Consider the following 25,147-nt stretch of genomic DNA (forward strand, 5'->3'; position numbering starts at 1 on the left):
AAATTTGATATAAATAGCACTTAAAAATAGGGAAAAGTACAAACCGTCACCATCTGGCACCGGAGATAAGCACATTTGGTTGCTTTTGTATGTAAAAAACAAAAACAAAAAAAAATGTTGCTTATAGGATCGTGATTAATATTGCCAAAGGACTGTTTATTGTGATCCAAATATATAAATTACTGTATATCTTCACTCTTTGGATTACATCCCAAAGAAACATTTAAACCATATGCCAGTTTACAGGGTTACAGCCGTACGTGTTTTCTGGTTTTTGTATTCTTGCTGAGTTTGTTTGTCTTTGGACTTTCACTCTGCAAAGGGTCCACCGAGAACGCCTGAGCATTCCATCATTTACAGAGAGAGAGAGAGCTGTGTGTCTGTCCATGGTTGTGGTGAAGAAGCTAACCCTGAAATAATGCAGTTAGGAATGACTTCCAAACACTCACAGAATGGCTAAGGAGTGGACCCCCTCTGGATGGTCAGAGCAGACCCACACCATGCAAAAATCATGCAGATGAGAATTACTCGGATGTCTGAAAATCTGCCGCTACCTTCTGAATTCTATTAAGTAGTGTTTTACAATGAATGCCAAGCAGCCATTCACATTTTCCCCAAGAATGATCTTTTATTATTTATTGCTGGTTATTACTCAAGGGACAGTCTGCTCTCTTCTTGAGTTTGGTGGGTGGTATTTTGATAATGAGCCTACTTATTTTTGTGTCATGCATTTTTGTTATTCTAATGTTGAATCATGTTGAAAATAAGCAGCATGCCAACAATCCCATTCTAACTACAACTTGTAGTCTTTGCGGTGCATGACAACAAGGGTGTGAAAAATAAGATGTTAGTTATTTCTGTTATACTTTTAATAGCACGTCAGATGCTTTTTTACTTTCCACAGGATCAATTTGGGACATATCCGTTATCAGGTATTTCCTTTCTTACATTAATATAAAATAACATAGTTATTTGATGATGAAGACTTCCTTGATATCCATGCCATTTCTCTCTCTCGCATCTATTTGTTTGTACCTTCCTGGACAATTTAATCAGTTGTTTGGTTTTCAGCCCGTTCTTATTCTTTGGGACCCATCTCCAGAAAAATGCAAATGAGCCCTCGGATGCTTGGGTACCATTTAGAGCAAGGCATCGGCAGTTACTTTGTTTGCTTGTCAGCTAATTATTAGTGGAACATGGCATTCTGATTTTTTATCCCTTTAGTCCTAAAAGCCTGCTTCTGCTGTGACATCGAGGGAAAAAACTGAAAGACTGCAATTCAGGCAACTGTTACCGTGGGATAGGTGGCTAGGAAGGAAGACAGTGGCATTTTGCAAGCTTTATGGTTTGGTTTTCATTGGCTTTGACTGTCTTGAAATTTTCCAAACAGCCATGTCACACAAGAGTGGGGTGTTTCCACTCTAATTGCCTTACACGGCATTAATTTTACATAGCTGGCCACTGGCTGACAGTGTTCTGTGAACATCTACAAACCTCGTGGAAGTGGGTTATGCCTTGGTAGTTAAAAATGCTTTGAAGTTGAAGTGAGATATGTGTACAAGGTGCTTGAACAAGCCCCGGGTTTGTTTTTCATTACTAATGATGACGTCAATGTGTTTTTGAATTCTTTCTATTGCCAAATTAAAGCTTCATAATAGTATGTCACCAGAAAAAATTAGATTACATGAGCAACACACACTAAGCATTGTATTTATATTACAAATATTAAAACCCGTGATCTTGTCAGTATTAAAACAAATATTTAAACTGACTACATGTGCAACTCATGCCGTCCTCTATCTTGAAGGGTCCCAGAGACGGGATGCCTGATTCCACTTCCTAATCTGTAAAAATGATCGAATGAAATCCTACATGGCTCCTTTTATTTTACTTGCAGCTAAAAACAGTTTGGCAGTCTCAACGTCTTTTCTCATTGCGATCATGTTTTTCAAGCTTTATTTTTCATGGTGAGGAGTATTCAGTTTAGATAGTTGTGTTTAAGTCATAGTGCACCCCTGATTGTTCTAATGAAGCAGAGGAACTAAATTAATAAAGACAAGTGATGCATATATGGGTAAAACTTTATTTTCAAGAGCAGAATAAAGGTATAAAATGAGGCTTATATGAGTAGAGGTTTTCTTGTAATCATGCGCCATTAACTGTTGCTTTTGAAAAAGAGAGCACTTTAATTTCTTGTTAACATCGTCCACTGTGTTAAGTAAATGATAAAACCTGAAGGGATTTAATAGACCTTCGCAGAAATATCTTAAATACCACAGGAGAGAGTCCCAGGCTGGTTCTAAATGTTCAGAAGTCAGGATGCTCTTTGAAGAGCGAGAAGTATCAGTAAATGAATATTACATATTCATATAAATAATTACATATACGAAACAGATGTCATGTTATGCTAGATTTTAGCATAAAAGGATGGAGGGGGAACCAAAGGTTAAAGTCATGAAGAAAAAGTTAGTCTTCTCTTTGTTTTTGGTACCGGGGATCGAACTTGGGTCCTTGCGCTTGCGAGGCAGGCCGCCGAACCGCTGTGCCAAATCCCCAGCCCTAGTCTTCTCTTTTGTATTTGAATCTAATAACTTGATTTGTTTTTTGTGGGTCTTCTGTGATGGGGTTTGGGACATAAATATGAAATGCTCTTAAAGTGTTTCAACTTAAATTTTTTTTTACTTAGAATGTTTTGGCTTTATAATAGTGTGAAAGTAATAGTCAATAGAAATTGTAGTTTGGATTTTGAATTTTGGTCTTTTCTGGGATAATGAGAGGCAGTACAATACTGTCCTAGAGCTGGGCAGCATCCTAGTTGGCCCCTCGGTCTTTAGGGCACCAGATGACTCCCCAGTGTACTGTTGCTGAGCTAAGATATTCAGTATGTTAGGTTATTCTTTGAATTTTTGACTTACAATATTTTCAATTTATGAGGGGTTTACAGGACATAACCCCATCATGAGTTAAAGAGCATCTGTATAAGTAGTGGAACCCTCAATTCCTAGAATGCCACATAAACCATAGAATTCACATTTGAAAGCCTCTATTGAGGAAATAAAACTGTGTGGCTTATGTAACTATCAGAGGTAAAAGCCATTCTGTGGCAGCTTTATGTATAGAATTCTGTTATTAAATTACGGGCCTCTGTGGCCTGAAATCTGAACTAAATAGATGCCATTTAAGGGAGGGCCAGGCTGACCTTTCTCAATGATCCTATTTCTCAGCCATGGATGTGGCCATCAGGTCACGAGGAAGGAAAAGATGGAAGCAAAGAGAATTCAAATAAATTCTGGCAGCTCCCTTGCTGCTTGTCACTCTAGAGGGCTTAAGGGTGGATTTTCAGTTCCCGGTGCAGGACTTTTGGTAGGAAACACACACCCATGTTTCTCATATTCCCCAATATAAAATGCTGTCTTCTCTTCCAAAAGATCTTCAGAAATGGGAAGATACACCTGTTGGTACTTCCAGGCCAACCTCTTACTAAGTTATCAAGAGCTGATGGAAACTTTCTGTCTTCTTTATAATCCCCAAGAAACAATTCCCTCAACTCACCTGCGACCTGAATCTAGGGCTGTTCGATATTGACAAAATTCATTATTTATTCATTAATTCAACAAAGGTTCATCAAGGCATAGTTGCAGGTTCTATGGGAAAAAACAGACCAGCACATTTTCTTCTCTTAAGTAGTGTGGTCTAGTGGAAAAGGTTTAGATAATTCCGGTGCTACTGACAATGTGTTTAATGCTATAAAAGAAATAGAAACGCATCTAAGCAAACAGAGGGTGCTAAGGGATTCCAGGAGTGAGATGAACTACTTCCCACTGGCGGCAGGACGAATGGCATCATGAATCCATTTTCTGAGCAGGACTTCAGTGGCTGGGTCAGTTGGAGCCACTGGCAGTTGGTTGCCCGTCAGATCCCCTTGAAATTTCTGTAACCCTCCTCTTTCAGTTTCACTATTTTGCTACCAATGGAAAACAAGACCACGGGCCTAAGATTGGTCTCCGTCTACTACACAGCCCAATTTTCTACTTTCAACCTCCACCTATCATACTGCACCCTAACTCTGAGGTCGCCCTAAGCTGCAGGTGGGAAGATGTATTCTCTTTTCCTCCACCTCCTAGCCTGCCGTATGCATCTTGTACTCCACATCTGTGGCTGAATTCTTTCTTGCACCATCCTTTCTCTTACAGTAACCCCCCTTTATTGTTTTTCTCAGATTGATCTGCTTACACGCCACTATAGTTAAATCACTCTAGAAAATGCAGTTGAAGCCTAGTATTGTGGCGCACCCTTGTAATCCCAGCACTCAGGAGGCTGACGCTGGAGGAAAGATCACTGTGAGATTGAGGCCAGCCTGAGCTACAAAGCGAGACCCTGTCTCAAACACAAAGACACACACACACACACACACACACGCAGGAAACAAAAAGAAAATGCAAATTGAATTTATAGCTACCGTTCAAGAGGTTGGAAAAAGTGCATGTATTCCCCAAAATTCATGTGTTGAAACTGTGCTCTCCAACATCAGCTGCAAAATGGCCCTACTGGGGAGGTGTTTAGGTCATGGGGGCTCTGCCTTGGTGAATGGATCAATGTCAATGTCACTATAAAAAAGTTTGCACACTGGATATTGTGCTACACACCAGTAAGCCTGTCTGCTCCAGAGGCTGATGCAGGAGGATCACAAGTTGAGGCCATTTGAGGCAAGTTAGTGAGATCCCACCTCAAAAATTTAATACATACAACATACATAGGGATGTGGGTGTATCTCAATGATAGAGGGCCCTTAGGTTCAATTCCCAAAACCACAATAACTTAAAAAGTAAAATAATTTAATAAACAGATAAACAAAAGCTTATGAGAATGGGTTCCATGTCTTTTCTGTTTCTGCCATGTGAGGACACAGTAAACAAAGTCCCTCTAAGCCACCAACACCTTAGTCTCGGACTTCCCAGCCTCTAGGACTAGGAGGTGGGAAAAATTCCTCTTTATAAATGACTCGGTCTGTGGCATTCTGTTATGGAAACGTAGAATGGACTCAGACACGCGTCCTGGTTTCTCCTCTGTCGTCCTCACTGTGTGTGTGTGTGGTGCCCTCATGTTCACCTGATCACACAGAGCCACAGCACCATCCACTGTGCTCCTGTGTGTCTCGCCCAGGCTCAAGCCCATAGGAGGAGAAACAGAGTTCTTGTGTTTCAGTCTTTGTAATGCGAGAAGAGTCAAGACGCTTGCAAGTAAGTGCTTAGGGAAAGGGATCCACCTTGGACAAGCGTTCTTGCTTTTTCTCCCCACCCTATCGCAGACAAGCTTCGGACCCTTCCATGCCATGAAACTGACTTGGCCAAGGTCAACAGAAGCCTCCATGTAGTTAAACCCTATAGTCATTCGTCTGTTCTTAGGCCAATTATCCGATCTCTTGGCTGTGTTCCGTGTTGGCGGTATTTCCTTCTCCCTGGAGTGCTTTCTTTAGGTTTTAGGACACAGGGTTTCTTTTTCTCCCACTAGCCGCGCCTTCCCAGTCTTCCTTCCTGACTTTCTTCCTCAGTGTATTTGTTGTCCTCTAGGTGTTGAGATACCCCAGCATTTTCCTTGGAAATTGTTCTCTTCACCACAGGGAGAGGAGAGGTTTCATACACCTCTTCAATTCTGGAGATCACGTTTATGCTGAAACCTTCCATTTTTATATCCCCACCCCCAGATCCTCCTTTAAGCTCAGATATGAATGTCTGACCACTCATTTGACATCTCTACTTGAATATATAATTTTAGACGTGATATGTCTGTAAAGGAACTCCCAAATCCTCCTTCAGCCCACCTTTGCATCACACATCCAGCTGCTGGAAGGAGAAATGCCAGTGTCATTTCTACACCCTTCCCCTTACTCCCGCTTAGCAGACCATTGACCAGCTGTGTTCACTCAGCCTCTGAAATTTATCTTTAAATTGTCCACTTTCTCTATCTCTTTCCAAGCCACCATAAGTGCCCACCTGCACTCCTAGTCCCCTGCTTCTTCTCCTTACTTCCTCTTTTGCAATTTATTCCTCAATAGCAGCCTAGGTTAAAACTGTGCCACAGTCTCCTAAAAAAGGCGTAATTTGGCATCCAAGGGCTGCGTCCTTCCATCTCTGCAAATTTACCCCCTCCCACCTTCCCTCAGGTTGCTCCATTATGCCTGCCTTCACTGCTCTTTTTCTCCCCTCTCTAACCATCTCCCACGCATCCTTCTGGACTGGGCCCGGCAAACTACAGCCCATAAATGAACTCCAGCCGTTGGGCTGTGCTTATAGATTACTTTTTATCAGGACACAGTCATGTCCACTGATTTGCGTGCTATCTATGCCTGTGTTTGCACCACGACATCAGGGTTGAAGAGCCACGTTAGAGGTGTTATGATCTGGCAAGTCACATCATACTGTTGACTTGTATAGCAAGATGTGTTGGTCTCCGTCCTAGACACACATTGTGTCCCTTTTTTAATGATGTCTGCTCTGCCCTGCAGAGTCGTATGCACCTTCTGTTTGTTCCCAAAGCCCCCTGCGCTAACTGCTATCCTAGCATTTGCAACACTTAATAGCGTAATTTATTTGAGACTTCTGTACCACTTCCAGTAAGTAAGAAATATGTTGCGATCCCATTGTTATTCACCGCTTATCTCCAGTGCCTAGCACTGCCTGGAACATAGTAGGCGCTGCATAAAAATCTGCACACACGTTTGACTGTCTGGAGGACTAGACGTTTGGATTAACTGATAATTGTTTGAATAAATGAATAAATATTTGAATGGGGAAAGGAAGGAGGAAGGATCAAGGAAACTCTTTCCTAAAGACCCAGGGATGCACCGTGTATATGATTTCCACCCCACATCCTTCCTGTTCTACCCAGTGCTTTAAACTCTCAGGTATCCAGAAAACTGCATCTAATGGACTGGGGATTTAGAAACCTAATTTTGACTCTTCCCAAGCTGTCTAGGGCTGCTCCTGTTGAGCATATGTTCACCTAGAGGCTAAAGAGAACGAAGTTTGGGCTCAGACATACTCGAATCCTGAGCCTGATGTTTCGTAATTTTGTGAACTTGAGCAAGTTGGTAAATATCTCTGCCTCAGACTTTTGCTTATAGATTTGGAAAAATTGTGATGTCCTCCTGATAGGGTGGCTGTAAGGAGGTGGCCCATGTAAAGTATTTAGCTCAGCGTCAGTCACACAATAACCACTCTGCACACGGTAGCGATTGTTGTTTATTCCAAGGTAGCTTTTTATTGTTGACCTGGTTTTCAGTGTGTTGCCCAGGCTGGACTCAAACACATCAGTTCATGTGCTCCCCAACCGCAGCCTCCCAAGTAGCTAGGACTAGAGATGTGCACCAATATGCTCAGCTCAAAGCTATCTTTATTTTGGGCCGGGGATTTAGCTCAGTGGCACTGCACCTACCTTGCAAACTCAAGGTCCTGCATTCAATTCCTGGTACAAAAACAAAACAAAACAAAACAAATGTGTTCTAATTTTTTTGTTAGCAATATTTAGACCATATTACTGTATAAGAAGGAACCTATAACGTAATCTGGCACATAGCCAAACTCCATCCTGTCTTCAAATCCCAATTCAATCACTTAGTAGTTCTGTGACCTTGTATAAGTTTCCTCACCTTTCTATCTAATTTTCTTCATCAGTAAAAGGGAATAATAATAGGAGCAGCTGTCTTAAATGAGGTAGTGCATGTAAAGAATAAGGGAAGTGACATCTGTTAAGCTTTCATGCAGTGTTTCCTTTGTCCCTTTATTATAAGGAAGTTAATGTCACATGATGCGTGAATTTGAGGGAGAGAAGGAGGCAGTATCAAACCTGTAGTTGACGCTGTAATTACTCAGTGCCTAGATTTTTGCCCTGCCTATTGATGATTTAAAACAAAATCTCCGAATCATTAAATAAAAATTTCTCTTGACTTTGCCAAACCACACGAACACAATGTTTCCCAAAGAAAGTAAGTATACAAATGGATGCTGACTTATAATTGTTCAGCTTATAACTTCTCACCTTCATAGTGGCACAAAAGCGTTACCCGTTTGGCAGAAACTGTACATTGAATTTTGAATTTTGGTCTTTTCTTGGGCTAAAGACATTCAGCCCAGAACCCTCTCCTGGTACTGCACGGCACGGTGAAGCGCAGCTCCCGTTCCGGCACACAGTCACGAGGGTGAACAGCCATCCTCTGTGGTGTGCTGTGGTGCCTGCATTTTTGGGTACAAGTATTCAATAAATTACATGATAAATTCAACACTTTATTATTTTTTTAAAGGTCTCACATTAGGTGATTTTGTGCAACTGTAGGCTAATGTAAGTGTTTTAAGCAGGTCTAGGATACGCTAGGCTGTCTGTTAGGTTAGGTGTATTAAATATATTTTTTGCTTTAGGATATTTTAAACCTCTGATGGGCTTATCAGGGTGTGACCCCATCAGAGGTCCATGGGCATCTACATATGCAAATACTACCCATCTACCTTGGGCAGCTCTGGCAGGAACATGGTTTTCATTAACTCTCCAAATTACCTAAATCAAAACATTTCATTCTTTCTAGATGTGTCTGTAATGACTGAATTAAATTACACTTGTTTTATAAAATATAAAGTTCTGATGTGTAACAGACTATCAAAGGAAGGATCTTGACAAAGAAAACTTTAGAATATTGTTAAGTTACTCACTGCATGACCTATTTAGACTGCTCAGATTCTTCCTGTTGTACACTGCATAATTAAATTTTAAATGGAACATGATAAAGAAATTATACTGGTGATCTCCAGAGATTTTGATACCCTATTTGGCTCTTTATAAGAGTATAGCAAAGACATCGTTTAAAATTTAATAAAGGCCTGCCCTAATTTTTTTTCTCATTTTAGATTTTCCTTGTCTGCTCCACAATTCAAAGCAATGTTACACGATCCACAAGTGTCACCTGAAATAAGTGTTCAAAATAAAAATTCTTTAAAAACACATTCATCCCAATTTAAGGATTCCATTTCTCACGCATGAGAGACTTTATGAAGCAGTTGAAGCCCTGTACGGTAAAACCTGCCGTCTCCTGAATTTGTCACCGTAGAGAATCGAGCTCTATTCGTTGTTTGTGGAAGCGTTCATACCTTCAGAGTTGGCAGAGTGAAAGGGTAGAAAATAGTTTCTGTGTAAGAAATAATTTTGCAATCAGAATCTCTTATTTGCTGTGTAAAAGTTGCACCACTTGAGAGTATTAAAGGGAAAACACACACACACACACACACACACACACACACACACACACACACACACACAGAGTCTTCAGGAAGAAGAGCCAATAAGAATAATTTCTGGTTTGAGAATTCTAAGAGCCACTGCAGCCTCATGGATAAATAACTTTTGTTTAATAACCTTTTGCCATTCTTGTTTTTTTATATTTAAAGAGATACTATCAAGACAAAATTATATGTTAAATTTAATTTTCTCGAATCGGTAAGAACAGTAATAGCATTTTCTAATATACACTATCCCAGTGTTAGGTGACCAGGCTTAAGATTATTTCTCTGAAGGACTTCAGATTTTGCTGTCCTCTGAACTTGGACAAAAACAAATGGGAGAGTTTCCCTTCCTTCTTAGGTTTGTTTTTTGTTTTTGTTTTTGTTGTTGTTGTTTATGCCTTTTTAAAGGTTTGTTTCCATCGGTGTTCAGCATTGTAAAGCAGTCAACACCATATAAATTAATAAAATTTATTCTCATTTTTACACATAGTTTTAAATGTATAAACCTTTTTTTCAGATTAGGTTTGATAAATATTTCTATTACATGCTTTCCTTTCCCTTCTATATGGCAAATTTACAGGTTTCCTTTTGAGGCTGAATAACTCAAGTATCCTGTGCTGTTTTCACATTACAAATATGCAACATTAAATTCACAGAACAATGTGTAAAACCAAGCTGAGGTGATGACACAAGCCAACAGAGAAAATAAATTCACCATTAAGCCTCACTATTCATCTTTAACCCTCTCCCTGTCATGCTGTGGGAGGGGTGAGTAGCTTTAAGCAGTGATGCTCAGCTCGTAAAGGGTTCTGTAGAGCAGCTCAGTCTGGGAACATGATTATCCAGTACATAAGTAGACATTTTGCTTTCCCACCACAATACAGCATTTGAGAACCTCCTTCTCTCAGGTCTAGAACTGTAGAACATGGACCAGCATCTATCATACTGACACTTCACTGTTGGTAGGAGTGCAGGGAACCAAAGCTCCCTTCCAAAGGAAAGGAAAAATTTTCCAAATTAGGCTTTCAATGACATAGGTTTTTGTGCAGAGTTCACAATTTAAAATTAAAACAATGAATAAAGAAGATGCTGATGGATGTAATAAATAATAAAACAACAAAATGAATTCCTAATTGGTATTAGGAACATCATTATTACCAATTATATCACTGGCCTCCCTCATGAGCAAGGAAGCATAGGAGGTCTTACAGAGGATGCCAAGTGTGGGCCCTCCCTCTAAGAAGCAAGAGATCCCACTAAAGAATTTTGTTTTCTTATACTGGGGATCGAACTCAGGTCCTTGAGCTTGCAAGGCAGGCGGCAGAACCACTGAACTAAATCGCGGCCCCTCTTCTAAAGAATTTAAACTCATAGACACATAGAGTACAGTGGTCACTGGAGATAAGAGAGAGAAATAGGAAGACCTTGGTTAAAGGATATAGAGTTTTGGTTAGATAGGAGGAGAAATAACTTCGGGAAATCTAGTGTACAGCATCATAGCTACCTTTAGTAATTATATTTGTATGTCTGAAATTTGCTACAAGAGTAGATTTTTAAATGTCCTTATCTCAAAGCGATAAGTAAATGAGATGGTGGATATGTTAACTTGATTTTATTATTCCATAATGTATGCATTTATCAAAAATGTGTGCTATGCCATATATATATATATATATTCAATTTTTATTATGTCAATTAAAATAAATTAATTTAAGTATAAATAAATAAACAAGAGATTCCAAAGCTAGGAATTTGAATTATGATAAAAGAAGTTACATTCTTCCTTCACACAAAGTCTGACATATGATAAGGTAAAAAATATTTGGACTATGTTAAGCACTATATAAATTTAAGTGCAGAGGAGAGTGAGAGCATTTTTGTATGGCAATTATAAAAATATCCCAGTGGAAGACGAATGTCTTCTGAGGAAAGAGACAACAGTACCAAAGCAAAGAGCGAGGAATATGGAATATCTAGAGATGTAGATTCAGCTAGCTGGTTTCACCCAGGTGGTTTGTTAAGAGAATAATGAACTATAAAATTAGAGAACTAGGTAGAGGCTGGACTGCAAAATTTTAAAATGATTGAAGAGTTTTGCATTTGATTTGCTTGGTTTTGTTTTGAGTAGAGCACAAGCAGTGCTTGAGCAAGACAAAGATGAGATTCAAAGAGGGTATCAGCAAGGTAACCCTGATGGCATCCTACACAATGTATCCCGGTGGGAAGAGACAAAATGGAGGATGAGTGCACGACATTTTGTGACCCCGTGTGGGTTTTGTTGTTGTCTTGTCCTGGTGTCATACCTTGCCAGATTAGATGAAGTATAAATTTGATAAAGATTCCTTGAAGACAAATACTGGTGTAGAGGTCAGTGTTATGCTCACATGGCTTCTAATTCACTCTGGCAGTTTATCAGGAGAAAAAGGAAGAAAAGCCCTTGTTGGGGTGATTTCATTTGAGATAGTGCTTCTCTGTTGATTGCCCACCTCAATTTCCATCTTTTCCTGGCATTCACTATGGAAACTCGGTACGTGACATCGTTAGAGGAGATCTCCTGGCAACAGAATTGTGTGAACTACTTGTTCTCATTTGGCCCTCACATCTTGGCCTGGAACTCCTTGGCTGATTTCATCATGTCTGGGGTTTCATCTTTTCTGAGTTCTTGCCTGAAGCTCTGGCAGTTTGATAATGTTCAGTTGAGAAAGTCCTATCTAAGTTCAACTTCCATGATGCAAGAGCTTCTCTTTTATATTAAGGTGAATCGAAACCCAATTAAATACAATATTTTAGCTTTTCATTTTGTCACCTAGCTCCAGTATCACCTAAATTTTATGAATTTAGTTTGGTGGTGCTTTAGGACGACTTTAGGTAAAACACATCATAAAGTGGCTAACTGGTAACTAACACAAAGAAACATCCCAGGTTGTTGAACTATGAAGGTATTTTATTTTGTTTCTTAGTGTATATGGCCACTCAACATCATATAGGGATATGTGTGAAGTTGAAAGAGCTACATCATGTTATAGTTACTTAAAAGGGCAATAGTATTTTATAATTGGGAAATGAAGCTGCTCAAAAGGAGCTAGGACTGGAGAGCAAGATGGAATAACAGTAACTGTAAAGAATTTTCATAACCTAGAAAGATTTTTCTTTCTTCCACCTTTTCAGCTATCGTTGGATTCTCTCTCTTCTCTAATGTACATGTGCCTTGAAGTTGATCTTTGTAAAGTGGAAAGAAGCAATAAGGCCTTTAGAGGAAACAAAGAGCGAGAAAAAAAAAAAAAAGCTTCTCTCTGTGGAGCAATACTCACATTTTGACATAAAAATTGTCCAAGAACACCAAGTCATCTGCATAGGAATTGTGCAAATATTCTCATGGTATGTGATGGTTCTCCCTGGCTTGTGAGCTACATGGGGCTTATTTTAAATCTTCTCCTTATTCTTTAGATGAATAGATGTGATGGAAGAATCAAAAGCAAACTTTGTAACCAGACTAGTTGTTGGATAACTAGACATTTGTTTGAGGTAGATGGAGTCCAGTTATATCTCAGGGCTCATTTTTGGGTAGTACAACCAAGAACTCTACTTTCTGACTAGCTGTACCTTTTTCCCTCATATTTTGTTGTAACTTCTATCCACCACTCCCCCATCCTTTACACCATAACCTTTTTCTAGTTGAGTAAAAGCAAAGTACTCTTCAATCTCTTTTTTCAGAGTGCTTTAGTGCTCAATGTGGAGGTCTTTTGCTCCTTTCATTAAATTTATTCCTAGATATTTCATTTTGGGGGATGGTCTTGTGAAAGTGATTGCTTCCTAATTTCTTTCTCAGTGAGCCTGTTATTTGTGTACAGGAAGGCTTTTGATTTTTGAGTGTTAACCTCGTATCCAGCTACTCTACTGAATCTGTCACTTGTCTAGAAGTCTTTTGGCGGGGTTGTAGGAAAAAAGGAACCCTTCACTGTTGGTAAGAGTGCAGACTGGTGCAACCACTGTGGAAATCAATATGGAGATACCTCAGAAAACTAGGATTAGAGGTCCTATTTGACCCAACTCTTCTTCTGCTGGATATTTTCCCAAAAGAATTAAAAGATTCATACCACAGTGATATATGTACACCCATGTTTATAGCAGCACAGTTTGTAAGAGCTAAAACTTGGAAACAGTCTCAACTAGAGACTGGATAAAGAAGATTTTTGTTTTGTTTTGTTCTGTTTTATAAAATGGGGTACTACTCGGCCATAAAGAATGAGAAACTAGAGACATTTATAGCTAAGTGGATGCACACTGAGGCCAGACTCCTGAGTGACATTACTAGGACACACGTGTAAATACTGAATAGTTTCTGTGGTATGAAAAACTACAAGTGTAAATAAGGATCAAAATGTATAATTGATATTGTGTAATACAAAGAAAAGGGCTAAAAGTGTAGGGGAAGTGGGAGGGGTAGGGGAAAGGTAAGAAGGGAAAACAAAGAATATGCAAAAAGGAAAAAAATGGAAACAAAGTTTTTGTAAAAAGGAAAGGGGTGGGTAAGGGGAAGGCAGGGGTATGGGGAAAACTAACTAAGATCTGTCATGTAAAGGTACAAGAGCCCCATGAATGTAACTGCATTGTTTGCCTAAAATGTACCTATAAACTTAATAAAAAGAAAAAGCAAACTACCAAAACAAGTATTCATGCTATCTTGATCCCAGTGTAGAATAGTGTTTCTCAACTTTTGATGGGCATGTAAATCATCAGAAAATTTTCTTCAAATGCATATTCTGATTCAGTTAGCCTGGGTGAGATGTGAAATTCTGTACCCATGGTTCCATGGAGACTGGCCATTTTTTTCAGTAGCAAAGATGACAGATGCAAAAGGCACATTTTGTTTAGCAGTAACAGTCACTCTCCAAAGCTTTAACAATCATTCTGTGCCTTTAGGAATGTAGTGCTCCGTTGTTCTACCTTATGTCTGGTTGACTTGCTCTTATTTATTTTTGAGAAGACGCTATAAAGCATTTTAGAAACTGCCTCTGCAAGAGTAATTTCTTTATAAACTCTGTGTTAACTATAAAACCACTGTAGAAGTCTAAAGAATGAAAAGAACTCCATAAAGGCAATATTCTACTGAGCCCATATGAGTTTAGAATACAATATCAATCAGGATTTGACTTTCAGTTCTTTACTTTATGGTGAATAGCTATAATTGAGAGACCAGAACGTTTTATATTACAAAGGCTTTATTTTGAAAATATGAAGTATTATTTGCAGCAAGCACCTGAATTCTCAGATGTTCCCTCTCTGTGTCAGTGACTGTGAACAGTATACATTAGGTAGCATGACTGTATGTACAGGGGTAAAGAGAGAGAGAGAGAGAGAGAGAGAAAAGGAAAGAGAGAGTGTGTGAATCTGTGAATTGACTATAGTTTTGAAGATGATTTCTGGAAACTGACATTTATTGACTATGCACATGTTAAAGCTGTCTCTGTTTTATTTATTCCGTATGAAACTGGAAACTATTAAAGAAGCAATATTAGTTTTCTACTTTCACCTCTATTCCCACTCATCCTGTCCCCTCTCCTGAAGCAAACCGAGGTGTCTCAGATGCAGCAATCTAATTTGGAATGACTCAAGAGAGATAGAGGGAGAGATAGGTAATGCTGAATATTCGGAATCCAATAATAAAAAATAATCACTTTAGTGAAAAGCCAGCTGTTCTTTGTTTTCTAATAGGCATGTGATGTTGATGAAAAATAGCATTCAAATAAAGTTTACCAAGTAGAATTGGTTTGATTCAGAATATTATACTATTTTGCAGAATAGGAAATGTTATTTATATTTAACAAAAAGCTGAAGAGTACAGCCAGCCCAAAGACCCTAATACCAAAGGATTATCTTTAAATTTAGAGAATGAAATATGCTAGTGCATTATATTAAGGCATTGCCTATAATTCTTTCAGAGAATATGCCTGTGTTTTCTGTGTCCTTCAAATTTCATTTGAATGAATGCTTTATGGATTTTTGCGACGCTTAGGGATATGTTAAAATACCATTGCAAACATACTAGGCAACTTAGGTTTAGATGATTCTGCGCTTGAATTATTTCAGCATCCTGCAATTTAAATTACTTGAGAAACAATAGGAGTTGCATGACAATTCAGAGGTCCTTTTCTGTGTCTCCCATATGTGTTTATAAGTTCAGTGAATTTTCCCAAAGAATAGCTGGAGACAAAGATTTGAATCCAAGGACAAAAGGGAATGGAGACATGGGACAGAAGGGGAGAAAGCCAGTAAGTCATGTGCATGAGTGAGTTACTGCCTGGGCAACTGGGACTCCAGTCCACCCAAGACCCTGTAAGACATTGTCCCAAGGAGTGGCAAGAAAGCTGCTGTATTTATTCTTCATGCCCAATCCCTCACCTCTTCAGGGTGTTCTGGGGCTCTTTGCTCTTGAATACTTCTGGTCCTGCCCTTGCCCAGGCCAAGCATTTGTAGAGCAGAGAAAATCCTCTCTGAAAGAGGAAAAGGCATGCATCCACAGGCTCCTTGGAGGAGAATCTGTAGGCCAGCTCAGAGAAGGATAAAGTTCTTAGATAAGTAAGTCTCTGACTATCTCTACATTATCAGGGAGACCACTGTTGAACTCCCAGCACCTATTATAGTGTCCGGTCCCTATCAGATGCTTTGAAAGTGTTTATTTAAGAGAGGAATGGAGGAAAGCAAAAAGGAGGGAAGAGGCAAGGGGGAGAGAGTGAGCAAGGAAGGAGGGAGGAGGAAGAAGAAATGAATGACAAATAGAATTAGAAAAAAGTCAGCATTGGCAACAGGTCAGCCAGCAACACTGAGATACTCAGCCAGCAAATACTAAAGATACTTTTTGAAAATGATATTTCACTTCTGATTTTGATCCCCTAGCTTAGATTGAAGTGTTAAGTTTGCCAGACTGATTATGCATGAAAAGATGGAGGAAGAAAGAAAGGATAGACGTGAAAAAGCAAATGCCTCTGTATATCAACTGCTTTGACTCTGAAGGGGTCCATTCCAGTGTCCGGGACCATTCATAATTATCAATGAATTGTGGAAGTGCTGCCTAGTCCTGAAGAGGATGGGGAATACAGTTTGGAAAAGAGACAGACAATGTCCAGCATACAGACAAAAACGGAAAAATTCCTTTAGTCACTTGGATTTTTGCTACTATCAAGAAGTTAACAAACAACTCTGTTTATAACTGCAAACCTATTTGAATGTAACATGAAAAAAGAGTAAATCACCACTTATATTTGGCACTAAACATAGAAATATCTAGAAATAGCATGTGATTGCTTTCATTTATTATTCTGATAGCTCTCATTATATGGATAGATAGTTATAACCTGAGAACACATCTGTCTGGTCTAGTGGGTACCTGAATGTATTTAGAAGCGTAGTGAATGTGTGTGCAGTGGTGGGGAATTGGGGAGCAGGAAGGTTTGTAGAGAGGGGTCCCTTCCAAAAATAAGCATTTATTAGTTTATTTTCTGCCTGGGCCATTTGTAACTTCGGTTTCAGTCATGATTGGTACATGCTTCTGTGAATTGCTCTGCTGTGCTAATATAAAACTGCACAAGGACAGTTATTAGAGAACAACCCCCTCTCAACAATGGCAACTTCATAATTCTGTCCTCTTCTCTGGTTCATGAGTGATGTTGTTCTGGGCAAACAATATCAAGGGGAAAAGATATATAGGAAGGCAGCACAGAGCAAGCAGAGTTTAAAAGTATTGTATCGGTAAAGAGTTAGTGATTTAGAAATACATGCTCTCTTCCAGAAACACGAGCAGAAAGAACTTGACAAAGATTACTGTCTCCTTTTCCTGGAGGAGTGAAGAAATGTGCTACTGAGACACAGGGCCAACATGGACCCAGTGTACTCAGTGTTTTCCTGCTCCCGGAGCCTGCCGCCATCTCCCTCACTGGGCCTCCCATGACCCTGGCACTGGGTGGCCGGCCAGCTATATAGGGTTACGGGAATTCAACCCACAAACACTTGCTTTCTTCTATCGGAGCTCCTCTCAACGATTTCCTCATACTGACTTATTGATTTAACTTTTGGTTGGCAATGGTGGTAGTTATAAAGTAAATTTACCCCCAGGACAACAGGATATTTGGGGAATTCATTAATGCTAACACATTGCACTTGGATCCTGGATCCACTGATTTCCATCTGCCCAAATCACCTTCAGCAAGCAAACAACAATGACTCGTCCCTTCATTTACTTAGTTTGGATGGTAGGACTGGAAGACATGAGTTTATTTGCCTCTTAATTGTTAACCTTAGAAACCAAAAGCGGGTGACTTTTACTAATCCTGTGTTTCTCATCATGCTCCAATTTTGGCAATGTATTTTTCTTCATGTATTTTGATATAGGCCTCAAGTGGAAAAAAATCACCCTAGATTCTTTTCTGCTATTGAGTCGTGCAATACTGGCTTAATGCTGTGTTGGTTATCTGTGTCTGTGTAGCAAATTATCCCAAAATTTAGCTGCTTGGAGTAACAATCATTTGTTACCTCAGTTACTCAGAATCAGGATACAGCGTGGCTTACCTGGGGACTTGTACTCCAAAGTTTCCCACAAAGCTGCAGTCAAGGTTTTGGCGGGGCTCCGATCTCATAGGGAGACATGACTGTGGAAGGACATACTTTCAAGCCCACTCGTGCAGTTGCTGGAAGGATTAAATCTCTTGTGAGCCATCAGACTCAAGGCATTAGTTCTCGCCTTTCTGCTGCCTGGAGCCTCCCTCACTGCCTTATGGGCCCTTCCTATAGGGGAGCTGTCCTCCTTTGTAGCAAACCAGAGAGACCAAGATAGAGCCAGCAAGATAAAAGATATAATCACACTATAACTTAATCTCATGACCTCCCATGACTGTTAATGTGTCCTCTTCAGTATGCATGTCATACGAACCAGTCCATATTAAAAGGAGGGTTTACACAAGGACATGAATACCAGGAGGTACAGATCATAGGGGCCATTTTAGATGTTGCTTATATTAATGTGATTCCAGTGTAAAATATGATAGAGACATTTTTGTTGCAGTAGATGTTGTGCTGTAGAACAAATTCTCAATTATTTGTGGTGCTGTAGATTAATGTCTTGAGGTTAAAGAAAAAATTATAAGGCCGAGAAAATATAAGTAGATTAACTATTTATTTTTTTAAATGGATAATGTAAAGTGTTTATTTCAGAAGAGCACTGACAATTTTTTTCATTTCCTCATACACATCACATAATCTGTTTCTCATTGTGAGAAACTCATAACAGATAACACTATTTTGAATCCTACTAAACATAAAAAAGTTATGTCTAATTTTTTTTTCTCATTCAGTTTATTGGTACATCTTAGGAATGCAGTACAGTTACATTCATCATTGGGATCTTGTACCTTTATATGACAGGTCTTGGTTCTCATTTTTCCCCTTACCCCTGCCCTCCCCTCCTTATTTACAAACACTTTATTTCCATTTTTTCCTTTTGTCATATATTTTCTTTTCCCTTATTTCCTTTCCCCTACCCTTCCCACTTCCCCTACACCTTTAGCCCTTTTCTTCCTATTTCTTTGATAATTGGAAATTGTCCCACTGTGGCAAAGAAGGACCAGGCCAGGTTAACCAAATTCTAGGCCGCACAGGGTAAACCCCACATACCGCTATCAAATGACTCCTTGGGAGGAGCAGAATTCCCACATGGGGAGTAAAGAAGAGTTACTTACACTCTGGCAGGAAATGGGTGTGTGGAGCTGGGATCTAAGTAAGATAGGAGGAACACAAACTCAAATGTACAGTGCTTACAAAATTGAGAGAAAAGACTGAATTGGGAAGAAGATTAAGATGCTTAGAAAGACTCTAGAGCTTGGGCAAAACTGTTCTCAAAAAATCTAGTTATGTCACCTACCCAAGATTGCTCCTTAATGGGTGACTCTGTAACTTGCCTGTTTCAGGGTGGGCTAGCCATACCTCAAAGCAAAATCCTTACCCTCACAGAATAAGGTACATTTAGGGCTGGGGATTTAGCTCAGTGGCTCTGCCGCCTGCCTCACAAGTGCAAAGAACCTAGTTCAATCCACGGTACCAAAAAAAGAAGGCACATTTTGTCCATATTTACTAATAAACCAGTGTATCTTGGGCACCTATCAAAACTGGACGTTATGTTACTCCACTTTCTGTTACTGTAAAAAAAAAAATACCTGAGATAATCAGCTTATAAAGAGAAGACTTTTGGCTCATAGTTTTGAAGTTTTCAGTCCATGATCTACTGGCTACGTTTTGGGCCCTTGGTAAGTTAGTACACTGTGCTGGGATGATTTGACAAAACCAGTCACTTCATTTCTGGGATATGAAAAGAGGAAGAGATCAGTGTTTCACAATTCTCTTTGAGATTAGTGTTGCTTTGTAGAACATACCTTCTATGAGGCCCCTCCTGTCAAAGGTATGTACCACCTTCTAAAGCACCAAGCTAGAGACCCAAGCACTAGTAGAAGCCAAGAATCCCTGTCCCACTGCTGAGTCTTGGTGTGTGATTTCAAGCCTAGTTAAGTCACCTTCAGTCACTGGGTTTAGACAACTGGTTTGGAAGAGGTTCCGTCTTTCCTCACCAACAAAACCTTAAAAATGTTTCCAGTGATCTACATGCATATAGTTAAATCCAATAGACACTTTAGTACATATATTGTATAGACTCTTTGCAATAGTAAATACTGTTGAAACATTTCCCTATTCCTTGTTGAGCAAGTCTTCCTTTGGCTAGAGATATAATTTGGAGTCTTTGGTAACCAGATTTGGCCTAGGGAAAGTATCTTGCATGAGAAGAGCAAAGGACCTGGACTGGCCCTGCAGTGATCACATCCACCGAGGAGCAGATGAAGATACCCCCAGAAGCAACATTGGCCTAAGAGGTGAAAAAGGAAACCAGATTACAGTAGATGTTAAGGTGAGTCGATAATGAGAAAGTGTAGAAAATTCATTCAAGAATTTCTTCTTCAAAGGGGACGGGAGAGAGAGGTGGTAGTGGTAGCTAATGGGAAACAATGGACCTTCAAGGAGGATGTTTCTTAAAGATAGGAGAATCTTCTCTGTGATTAAATGTAGAGCAGGAATCGAGAGGGTTAGGGACTGGAGGTAGAGTGCCTGAGAAGACAAGAGAGCACGTGATCAAGAGCAAAGGTGGGACTAGCCCTAGAGAAGAGCCAAACTTCATCTACACAGGAAGGAAGGAGAAAATGTGCATGTGTGTTCACATCCGCTCATGAGACTGGGGGATCAGTGGGCCACCTAGACTTTCCACCTATGAGTGGACTGGCATGATCCTAACTGGCCTCACATGGGTAGGAAGGGCAAGCTTGGAAGACCGTTGGTGCGGAGTACCAGCAGCCTTTCCCCTCCTTGTGCTCTGAACTTGCCCTTGATTCCTGGGGTAAGGAGTTCTGTGTAAAAGCAGCACAGACCCAAGAAGAAGGAGAGGAACGGGTGCATAATGTGGATAGGAAGTGAGAGCTGACCATCTGGGGAAGGCCTCATGAAGAAGCTTGGGTCGGGGAGCACGGTCAGAACTTAGATATTCAGGGAAGAGACGAAAGCAGGTAGCATGCACTGACAGCCTGCTCTCTCTGCTGGACCCTGCATATGTCACCTGTCTACCCAACAGCTTTTTGTCAGAGAAATGACATGCCTTTCCTGTGGGCTTTCAGCTGGCAAGAGTAGAAGTCAAAATCTGCACTGTGGCTGTGTGGTTTCCAGTGTGTACCATGCTGCGTCTCTGGGACACAGGCAAGCCAGAAACTACCTGGGCTTGACTTAGGACTCGAGTAGCTTTGCCAAAACACCTTTGATATTGGCAAAATCCGCACTTAACTGGCTAGACACTGTCAGAGGCCTGAAAATGTCACTGGTGATAACTGGAGGATAACCAGGCAGCTCTAGGAGCCTAGCACTGCATGTATCCAAGCAGCAAGTGGTGTTTGTGGCAGGCACTAGCATTACACACCATGGTGCTGTTGATTGCACACACCAAATGTCCTGAGGAAGCAACAGCAAGGACCTGTCAGCAGCTGTTCCCGGATAGAAGCTGAAGGAAGGTGGCAGTTAACAATGTTGACAAATTTCTGATAGGGCTATTATGGCGTGTTAATGTGCATTCTCAAACAATATGTTTCCATCTTCCACTTTTTCCCCCTGCTGGTTTGATTGAACAAACCATAGCGACCAGAAGTGCAAGATTTATAGAGACAGTATAGCAAGGGCCGGGGGGCCCCCTTGGGGAGGAATTTACCTTTTAAAACAAGAGGGGAACAGGTGCTCTGGAATTGGCGTGTAACTGCAAAAAGGCGGGGACGGCATTCCTGAAGGGAAAGGTTACTCAGATTAACAACACTCCGCAGAGGATGATGACATCCTGGCTTCGTCATTAAAACAGGTGGCTGTCATTATGGCTGCTCACTCATAATGGGAAGATAATACAGGCTGAGAGAGATTTATAGGGGCCCAGAAAGATAAAATTGCACATAAAGGAGGAAACAAGGCATAAAGAGGGCCAATTCGGGGAGTTTCTCTCCCCACAGGACTGCACGTGATACTCATTATTGGTGTAGAATTTGTGTCACTACGTCCAGAGGGTTAAATTACCTACAGTGCTTTCATTTATTCGGGTTTATTCAAGTGTCCTTTGGGAAAGATTTTTTTCCCTCTTTGAATGTTTTCCTTTAGTTTAAGGGGTGGTGGTAAATATAAAAACTTACCGTATGTGACAAAACCTGCCCCAGATTTTTCCTAAGAAACGATGTTGGCTGCTCATTTGAGGGTTGAAATTGAGAGGTGAGCACAAATAATGAAGAGGTCAGAGGGGTTTCCTGTGGTGTGAGGTTAAGAGTGTGCTTGTGCATACTGTTTTTCTTTTCTTTTCTTTTTTTTGGGGGGGTATACCGGGGATCGAACTCATGTCTTTGCACTTGTAAGGCCGACAGCAGAACCATTGAGCTAAATCCCCGGCCTCTGTTTTTTTCTTAGATGAAATTTTTAAAACATTAGTTGAGTGAACTTAATGGTGCTAAATATTGCCCAGTAGTATTCTAAGTACAGCATCCTAGAAATATGAGCTCAATACTTATAACAACACTTCTAAGGTAAATTCATTAATTATATCCATTTTAAGATGAGGTACAGAGAAGCTACTTAACCCCCATACTTGCCCAAAGTCATACAGCTGGATGATTGTGTACCTGGGATTCCTACCCAAGCACTCTTCCTCCAGAAACCATGTACTTAATTTCTACAACTCTCTGTCTACACCATGCACAATTTGTTCATTGTGAGTTTTAAGGGATATGTAAATTACTCATTTTTCCTATCCTTAAGTCTCTGTTCGGGCAAGAACGTGTTTTAAATTCTCAGATAGGAGACTCACACTTGTGCTGGAGTCGATGGTATTTTCCATTTCTGAGTGCATCTTTGAAATGTGCAGCCCTTGTCACAGTCAGGCTTTGAGAGTCCGCTCTACTTTCTGTGTGTACAGTCGGAAAAGGCAGAGTAACCTTTTAAATCCATTACAGGTTCACACGCTCGCTCTCAAACATGAAAGATCAACACAAAGTTCCAGATATGCTTACATACTTACTCCATCCAGGCTCTTGCCTGCTGCGCAAAATCTTGCCCTTAGAAGCATGACGGGGGGTGGGGGGGTGGGTATTTCTTTGGAGATTCTGAATGTCTTTTTTTCTGGTGTTTTACAGCTGATTGGGCACAGATGGGAGGTAGGGTAATTTACCCTTTCCCTCCCCCCTCTATTCTTCATTTAACAAAAGACACGAACAGCTCTTTTGCCTTCACAAGATATAGCCAGATTGCCAAGTAATTACCTTGATTTATGATGGCAGGAGTAGAAGGTAGCAGGAAACATAATTTTTAACCAAGGATAGCCAGATTGCCACTCCCATAACTTGTAAGTTATCCCGTGTTGTGTTGGACTTCTAACAAGTGTGTTGAAGAGGGGAACAACATCTAATTACCTTCTGTCCTCGGTGCCTAGAACAATGTTTATCTTTCAGTGTTTACTAAGTAAAGAAACAAATGCATAAGTGAATACCTACTATGCACTCCCTGTGAGTCACAAATGTTTTCACCTTTCTGCTTCAAGACAATGAGGTGTAATGACAAATATACAAATCAGTACCACAAATAAGCAAAGGAAACATGGTCTTTTGGCAGAGTGAGAAAATGCCTCTAGTTTCAGGGAATAAGAAAGCTTTCATGAATACTGTGTTGGAGAAAGCTGGTAGCAGATAGGTGGGGTTTATAGGAGCTAGAGGTGGAAATGCACAGAATACACTAGAAAAATCACAGTTGGTCTTGGAGTCAGGTCATATCAGAGAATAAGAAAGCTGCTCGTGGATTTGGACACAGTGTGGAGAGTGTTGAATACAAAGCTGGATTTTTCATACATGATTCACCAGGCAGAGAGGAACAATGAAATATTTTGAAAGGAAAATCACAAGTCACCTTGGCAAGGTCAAGTTTATAACAGTGAGGGGTGAATCTGGACACAGGGCAACTAGTTAAGAGGCTAATAGCTTTGTTCAGGTGAAGGGCAAATTCAAAGAAAGATGGTGGAAATGAGAATCCAAAGGAAAGTTGTTTCAGTGGCATAATGTTTAGGAATCAGAATAGTTTACATGACAGCAAAAATCAAAAAATGATTCGGAGTTACAACTACAGATTTGAACCAAAGTAATTGGTGGTGAAGAAGTGGCAGAGGTGGGTCAAGATGAAGAGATGTTGTGGGAAGGAAGCCATAGAATTGGGTTTTAGTGGGAGAGGAAATGAGGGATTAGCAATTGCCCTCTCTGAGCTGGAGTTACAGAGCTCCAAGTTATCTCTGTGAAAGTGATAATTGAAGAAATGAAAATGAATCGCACCCTGGGGAAAAATAAGTGAAGTGAGGTATTTGCAAGCAAGTCAAGAAAAATACTTGTCATTAATTTTTTTGTGAGCACGAGACCTCCAAGAATAGAAACTCACATTTCTTCCTTCGTGACCAGAACCTACCCCCGACATCTCCTGCGGATCCACGGGGCGTACAACCGTGCGCGATCAAGCCCTTGGGCACATCTTCAGACTTCATTCAGGATGACCCCTGTCCGGCCCACGGCTCAGAGAGAGTATGGCAGTTGTTAGGTCTTTGGAATGACCCTGCTTCTGCTCTTTCACTACTCTGTGACCAGCACGAGGAGCAAGAGAAATGTCTTTAATATAAAAATCCGCCGTGCCAGCGCTGACTTCAGACTGACGAGGACAGCAGCCTCAGCTCTTATGAGCACATCTAATCCCTCCTCTGTGGTCTGTCCAGGAAGCTCTCTGCCGTCCTTGCCTGCTGGTCCCATGGTCATCCTGCTCCCTTACAGCCACTCTGCCCTCTCCTGCTGTCACCTTCCTGCCTTGAGGTCTTTCACACATTGAAGGGGTCTCCTCCACTTGGGCTTGTGTCTCTATCTTCAACTCTGCTGAATTTTGCTCGTATGTTACTTTCTCAATATATCTTTCAACAACATCCCTGTGAAGACCTCACTTCCACTCTGAGCCTCCCCAGAGCTTCTTCTCCAGTCTCCTGAGGTATAAAAATGACTGTGACTCTGGTGTCACATTCCCTGGCAGCAAACCTTAGCTCTCCTGTTCCCCAGGAGCACACCCTTGGGTTGCCTTCTTCACCTTCTCTGAGGCCTAATTTTCCTCAGTCATCAAGTGGGGATATAATAAAAACTCGCCGTGAGGACCGATAGGCTCACATATGTAAAGTGCTTAGAATACCACCTGATACATATCTCTCTATGAGAGTTAGTTATCATCTCATAGCGTTTACCATCATGGGACAT

The 25,147-nt window shown here is 40.5% G+C and overlaps 1 protein-coding gene across 1 annotated transcript in view; it reads left to right on the forward strand.

Moving 5' to 3' along the window:
• Celf2 (CUGBP Elav-like family member 2) overlaps positions 1–25,147 on the forward strand; it is a 511,103-nt gene that overhangs the window by 115,460 nt on the left and 370,496 nt on the right. The window lies entirely within an intron of this gene.

The sequence above is a fragment of the Fukomys damarensis genome, unplaced genomic scaffold, assembly GCF_012274545.1.
Source record: "Fukomys damarensis isolate Sample0158 unplaced genomic scaffold, DMR_v1.0_HiC HiC_scaffold_10, whole genome shotgun sequence".
In the NCBI taxonomy this organism is placed as follows: domain Eukaryota; kingdom Metazoa; phylum Chordata; class Mammalia; order Rodentia; family Bathyergidae; genus Fukomys; species Fukomys damarensis.